The 6,000-nt window shown below is 43.2% G+C and overlaps 1 protein-coding gene across 1 annotated transcript in view; it reads left to right on the top strand.

The window, feature by feature from the left end:
* The first annotated feature begins 3,654 nt into the window (after nucleotides 1–3,654).
* LOC134538962 (DNA repair and recombination protein RAD54B-like) overlaps nucleotides 3,655–6,000 on the top strand; it is a 78,135-nt gene continuing 75,789 nt past the window's right edge. Inside the window, exon 1 of the mRNA XM_063380646.1 lies at nucleotides 3,655–3,735. The gene's annotated coding sequence lies outside the window, so the exon portion shown is untranslated. The remainder of the gene's footprint in view (nucleotides 3,736–6,000) is intronic.

Raw genomic sequence — 6,000 nt, 5'->3', positions numbered from 1 at the left:
TTACCTCGCCAAAGCCTTTGACTCGGTCCCACATGCTTAACTGATCCACCGACTCGCTGCCACAAACATTCCCCCCCCACCTGACACGACTCCTGTGCTCCTTCCTGGAAGACCGCTCCTTCCAAGTCCGAGTAGAGGGCCAACTCTCCCAACCACGACCAATCCACGCCGGTGTCCCCCAAGGAGCCATCCTCAGCCCCCTCCTTTTCACCCTTCACATTGCCGACCTCACATCCCCCCCCCAGGCACCTACCTAGTCCAGTATGCAGATGACACCTGCATACTGGCCTCCTCCGTCTCGGAGCAGATGCTTGGCGACCGTCTGAGCCGCGGCCTAAACTTCCTCCAGACCCAATTCCTCGCGCACGGCATCGCCCTAAACCCCACCAAAACCTCCTCCATCCTCTTCTCCCGATACCACGCCACCCGAGACCACCCACCCAAACTCCGCAATCACGTTATCCCCTGGACCCCCACCACCCGCTACCACGGGTTAACCCTTGATTCTAACTTCACCTTCCTACCCCATCTCAACTCCATCAGAACAAAAACCCGCGCTGTCATGGGGCAACTGGCACATGTCCTCCGTCCCACGTCAGGCACATCACTCCCCAACCGCATCACGGTCTACCCCTCCCACATCATTTCTCATCTGACCTACGCCTGCCCGACCTGGGCACACTCCTCCCTCTTCAACCTTCGCCCGATCACCCGCTCATTCTTCCTCGGCACACGCCTCATCCTTGGCCTTCCACGCACCACCCTCCGCCAACAACTCCTCGATCAAACAGGCCTTCCCCACCTTCACCAAACCATCTCCCACATCACACAAAAATTCCTCCACAAATGCTCCACCAACCTCAACCCCCTCATCTGACTTCTCGCCGAACCCCCCCCCCCCTCCCGTGTTGTCATCGTTACTAGATTATCTTTCAACCTATAATTTATTATTTGAATCAGTTCATTGAACTCAAATATTTGCAGCAATTTCTTTAAATGTTCATGAACTTGGCTTATTTATCATACAAATGTAGGTAGGCTTACTAGACCTTTAATGCTAGAAAATTGTAATCACATAGGCCTAATTTCACATTTACAACTATGTCTTGGAGCTGATTTACATTAATATTTGTGCTAGACTTTGCAATTCTTAAAATTTTATTTTCTGCAATGTTCCAAAGAGCATTGCTCTATTTTGTAATAAAACAATTTAATCTGACAGTTTGTTACAACCATAGAAAAGAGAGGGAGGGAGTTACAACACTATTCTTCATAAAACAATGCACATTAGCCTGTATAAAATGAATTCGATCTAACATAAGAACTACAAACTGCACATTTGCACTTAAAATTTTCATCAAATAGTTAGGGAAAGAGATTAAACATAACATTTAATTCTTAAATTGTCATACTACATTTTAGTCATCACACTTATGATTGTATGTGAACGGGATCAGATATTAGCACTGCAAATGCACATTTAACACTAATAATTATATCAAACCAAATGATATCAGTAACATCATACTTCATTTTTGGTGTTACAGTAAGCTTTCCATAAATGTTTCTTTTTCTCAGAACATAAGACACAACTGAATCAGCTTTAGTTGAGCATACAGAACCAGCGAGGAGAATAAAAATATAATATAATATAATATTGACGCCACTCCCGCTGCCTGTTCAAGTTTTTTAATTAAATATTAACGTTGTAAAAGATCTCAGGGGTTTTAACGGGGGTTCGGCCTCGTGGCTGCAGGCAGGAGCGCGTCTTGGTTCGGAAATTACCTGGGCTGTTCAGGCCACCCAGGACGCCTTGTAAATGAATAGTAAACGAGTTACAGGACACTGCACTTTATTCAGTATTGATACACTAATTCGTCCCGATACTGGCCGCGTCCGTTGTCGGACCGCTGTGACACGCGTATCTCTGTACGTAACGGCGCGCGCGACCAAGATAGATTGCAAAGTGATATCGACAAGCTGAAACAGTGGATTCTCGTCCCTATGAAAGGTTTGGCGGATAAACACGAAACTGGTGTTGCCACAACTTAGGCTGGCTGGTAAATACGTAGAAAAGTTCCTATGTTCAGGATTGTTTGCAGTCCAGCCTGCTACGAAATATTAACGTCTCTGAAATTACGTGGACACGCCAGCTGGAGACGTACACGTAAAAGTATCTTGGAAATGAAAGTTCTTTAGTTAAAGCACACGTTACAAATTACACGTTTAGAATGATGAGAATTAAAAGGCGAAAGTTAGTCAGTATTATTCTCAACACTTATTACGGAGGATCTACGACGATGACGATTAATTGGCTAATGAGCCGAAAATTGTGTACCACTACTACGCGGTCTTTAAACTGGACATGGAATTACGTATGGAAATAAAGTTCCCTGATGGGAAGAATTTAATAAGTTAAGAGTCGCACGAAATATCGTGCGACTGGGTTGGGGTCGGCGCCGAGCTGATTAAAAGATTTTAAAAGACTTACACTATTGCTGATATGGAGATGAAGCGCTAAAGTTGATGGCCCGACGTTCGCGGAGCGTCCGACCCCTTCGAGTCCCCGACGGTAACTGAGTTCGAGACCGCCCTGCGGCCTCGCGCCTAAACGCGTGGAGCGCGGAAAAACCGACCCGGCCAGTTTTTGACTTAAAGACAAGTTACACAATATAAATGCTTATAAGACAATTAGACATAATTTCCCTTACATGAATCCTCTTTTAAATTGTTATTAATTTAGTTGTTTTAATTTGACAGAATAATTATATAATATTAGGCGCATTGCCACACCCGGCCGGGCGCTGACGTTGCTTTGGTGTTCGTCACGGCGCACTTTCACACACTCGGTGGACATCACGCTCGGGCGTGTCCGGTGCACATAAGAGTAAGTGTTGTTGTGACATAACGGCCTGTGCGAACCAGAGGGAGCACCGGCGGTCGGCGTCAATAAGTTAATATGTTCACTACAGGTATGCAAAGGATGGAGGATGCCCTACATTAATAATAATTAGTAACAGAGAACAAAGCAAATTTGTAGAGAAGAGACTTAACAGTAGTAGAATAATAAAATTCCGAAAGGGCTGTTTCAAAAATTGCAAACATTCCTACACATAAGAAGCCCTTAATCTCAAAGACTTCATTCAGTATACTAGTCATTACCTGCTGCTCACGATCTGTAAAGGTAAGGTAATTAAATTAATGGGGGAAAAGGTAAAAAGCATTTGGTTTGTGGTCTTATAAATGTGGTTGTTAGAGGCAAACATTAGGTTGACGCCAACCGCCGGTGCTCCCTCTGGTCCGCAAAGGTCGTTATGCCACAGCAACACTTGCCCCTAAGTGCATCGAACACGCCCGAGCGTGAGTGTGTGAAAGTGCGCCGCGACGAACACCAAAGCGACGTCAGCGCTCGGCCGGGTGTGGCAATGCGCCTAACTAAGTATCTATAATTATTTGTCAAATTAAAACAACTAAATTAATAACAATTAAAAAGAGGATTCATGTAAGGGAAATTATGTCTAATTGTTTTATAAGCATATATTTTGTAACTTGTCTTTAAGTCCAAAACTGGCCGGGTCGGTTTTCCCGCGTTTCACGTGGTTAGGCGCGAGGCCGCAGGGCGGTCTCGCGCTCAGTTACCGAGTCGTTGGTTACCGTTTGGAGCTCGAAGGGGTCGGGCGCTCCGCGAATGTCGGGTCATCAACTTTAGCATCTCTTCAACATTTCAGCAATAGTGTAAGTTTTGTAAATCTTTTAATCAACCCAGCGCCGACCCCAACGCAGTCGCACGATATTTCGTGCGGCTCTTAATTTATTAAATTCTTCCCATCGGGGAACTTTATTTTCATACATAATTCCATGTCCAGTTTAAGGACCGCGTAGTAGTGGTACGTAATTTTCGGCTGATTAGCCAATTAATCGTTATCGTCGTAGATCCTCAGTAATAAGTGTTGAGAATAACACTGACTAATTTTCGTCTTGTAACTTTCTCAGTTTTTATAGTGCAAAGTGTAACGTGTATTTTAAGTGACTAACTTTCATGTGTAAGGGCCTTTTACGTGTACGTCTACAGTTGGCGTGTCCACGTAATTTCTGAAACGTTAATATTTCGCAGCAGGCTAGACTGCAAACCATCCTGAACAAAGGAACTTTTATACGTATTTACCAGCCCGCCTAAGTTGGGGCAATACCAGTTTCATTTACATGCTAAACCTTTCACAGGAACGATAACCCACTGTTTCAGTTTGTCGATATAACTTTGCAATCCATCTTGGTCGCGCAGACATCATGTATAGAGATACGCGTGTCATAGCGGTCCGACAACGGACGCGGCCAGTATCGGGACGAATGAGTGTATCAATACTGAATAAAGTGCAGTGTCCTGTAACTCGTTTACTATTCATTTACAAGGCGTCCTGGGTGGCCTGAACAGCCCAGGTAATTTTCGAAACGAGACGCGCTCCTGCCTGCAGCCACGAGGCCGAACCCCCGTTAAAACCCCTGAGATATTTTACAACGCTAATAATTAATTAAAAGCTAAAACAGGCAGCGGGAGTGGCGTCAAGTTATCTTGTGTTTAAGTGCTCACTTTTCTGTCACCAAAGTGATCTGGGTTTGATTCTCAGCAGGGTCATTAATGTATCTTTTGATAGTGGGGAACATAGCAATCATTGCAGTGGTTAGTTGGTTTTCTCAGAGTTCTTACGTTACTCCACCCATCTGTTCTGTCATTAGGTATATCATTAGCATTTTATAGCCCTTCATTTTTTTGTAATGATCTAGAGGGCACCAAGCTGAAAGCTCAATTCATTTCCTTCATTGACAGATATAAGAGTTGAGGATTTGAACCAAACAAGATAAACATTTTAATGTTGCCTGCTTCGTCTTCTATAGAAAATTAAAAATTAAAAAATTAAAAAATTAAAAATTGCTGCACTTTTTAAGGCATCAAAGAAATTGTTATAACCGGTTTCACTATCTAAATATCCCGGAATAGTGTTATCTTCATCACTTTTGGTACAATTTTGCAAAATATCTCTTGCTAGATCAAAAAAACGATGTCATTGTTCACGTTCAAAAGCTGTAGCTATAGCGATTTTTTTTTCTTTTTCCTAACCTAACTAAAACTAAGTGTATTTTGGAGGGGTCCGGGTTAGGGAGGGACCTAGGTGCGTCTCAGGCCGAAGCCTATACGCCTAGTCATGCTGGGATTAGCCATGCAGGGAGAGGGTCGCATGCATCATGTGCTAGGAGGGGATTGGCCAGCCATGGCAGCGATTGGCGCCATGACTAACTCCCCTCACTCTTAAATCTAGACTATAACTAGAGATAGGTTGGGCCCAGGTAAAACCTGCATAGACACAGGGAAAACCCTGGGCACATTCATGCGGGATGCAAATTGGCATGCATTACGTGTAGGAATTTACAGGAGACAGAGAATGGTTTGGATGAAGTGTTGGACAGAGTAGAAAAGAGTCTACCATGCGGGGGTTGGGCACTTGGACTCGTGGTCCGCTCTGCTAATTGTCCAGTACTGGATTTAGTGACCGGGGACGCAAGCGCACCTGGTGGTGAGTGGTTGCACTGACCACTCACTCCGCCGCCAGTCAGCACCTAAAAAACTAAGAAACTAAGACAGAAAACAGATAAATGACTTACAAACTAGGCATTTCGTTACGAAATATGCAAACACCCAACTCAGGGATGGACGTGCAGTGCTTAAGATAAAACTAAAATAATAACTATAAATATTATTTTTATTATTTTAATTTTATTATTTTTTGTTTTTTATTGTTATTTTAGAAATATATATTTTTGATGACTATTATTTAGTATCTAGGACTTATTACTAATTTACAAATCTCTAATATCTACTACTATACTACTAGTTAAATATAGAGGAACTGTCGGTGTATAAAGTTACAGGTGAATTAAGTCAAGACCTATTCGCATTTTGGTATTTGTTGCAAGCTTGCAATTCAAAATCCCATGTCTTTCAGA

The sequence above is a fragment of the Bacillus rossius genome, chromosome 1 (genome assembly GCF_032445375.1).
Source record: "Bacillus rossius redtenbacheri isolate Brsri chromosome 1, Brsri_v3, whole genome shotgun sequence".
In the NCBI taxonomy this organism is placed as follows: domain Eukaryota; kingdom Metazoa; phylum Arthropoda; class Insecta; order Phasmatodea; family Bacillidae; genus Bacillus; species Bacillus rossius.
This window is presented reverse-complemented; position numbering and strand designations above follow the sequence as displayed.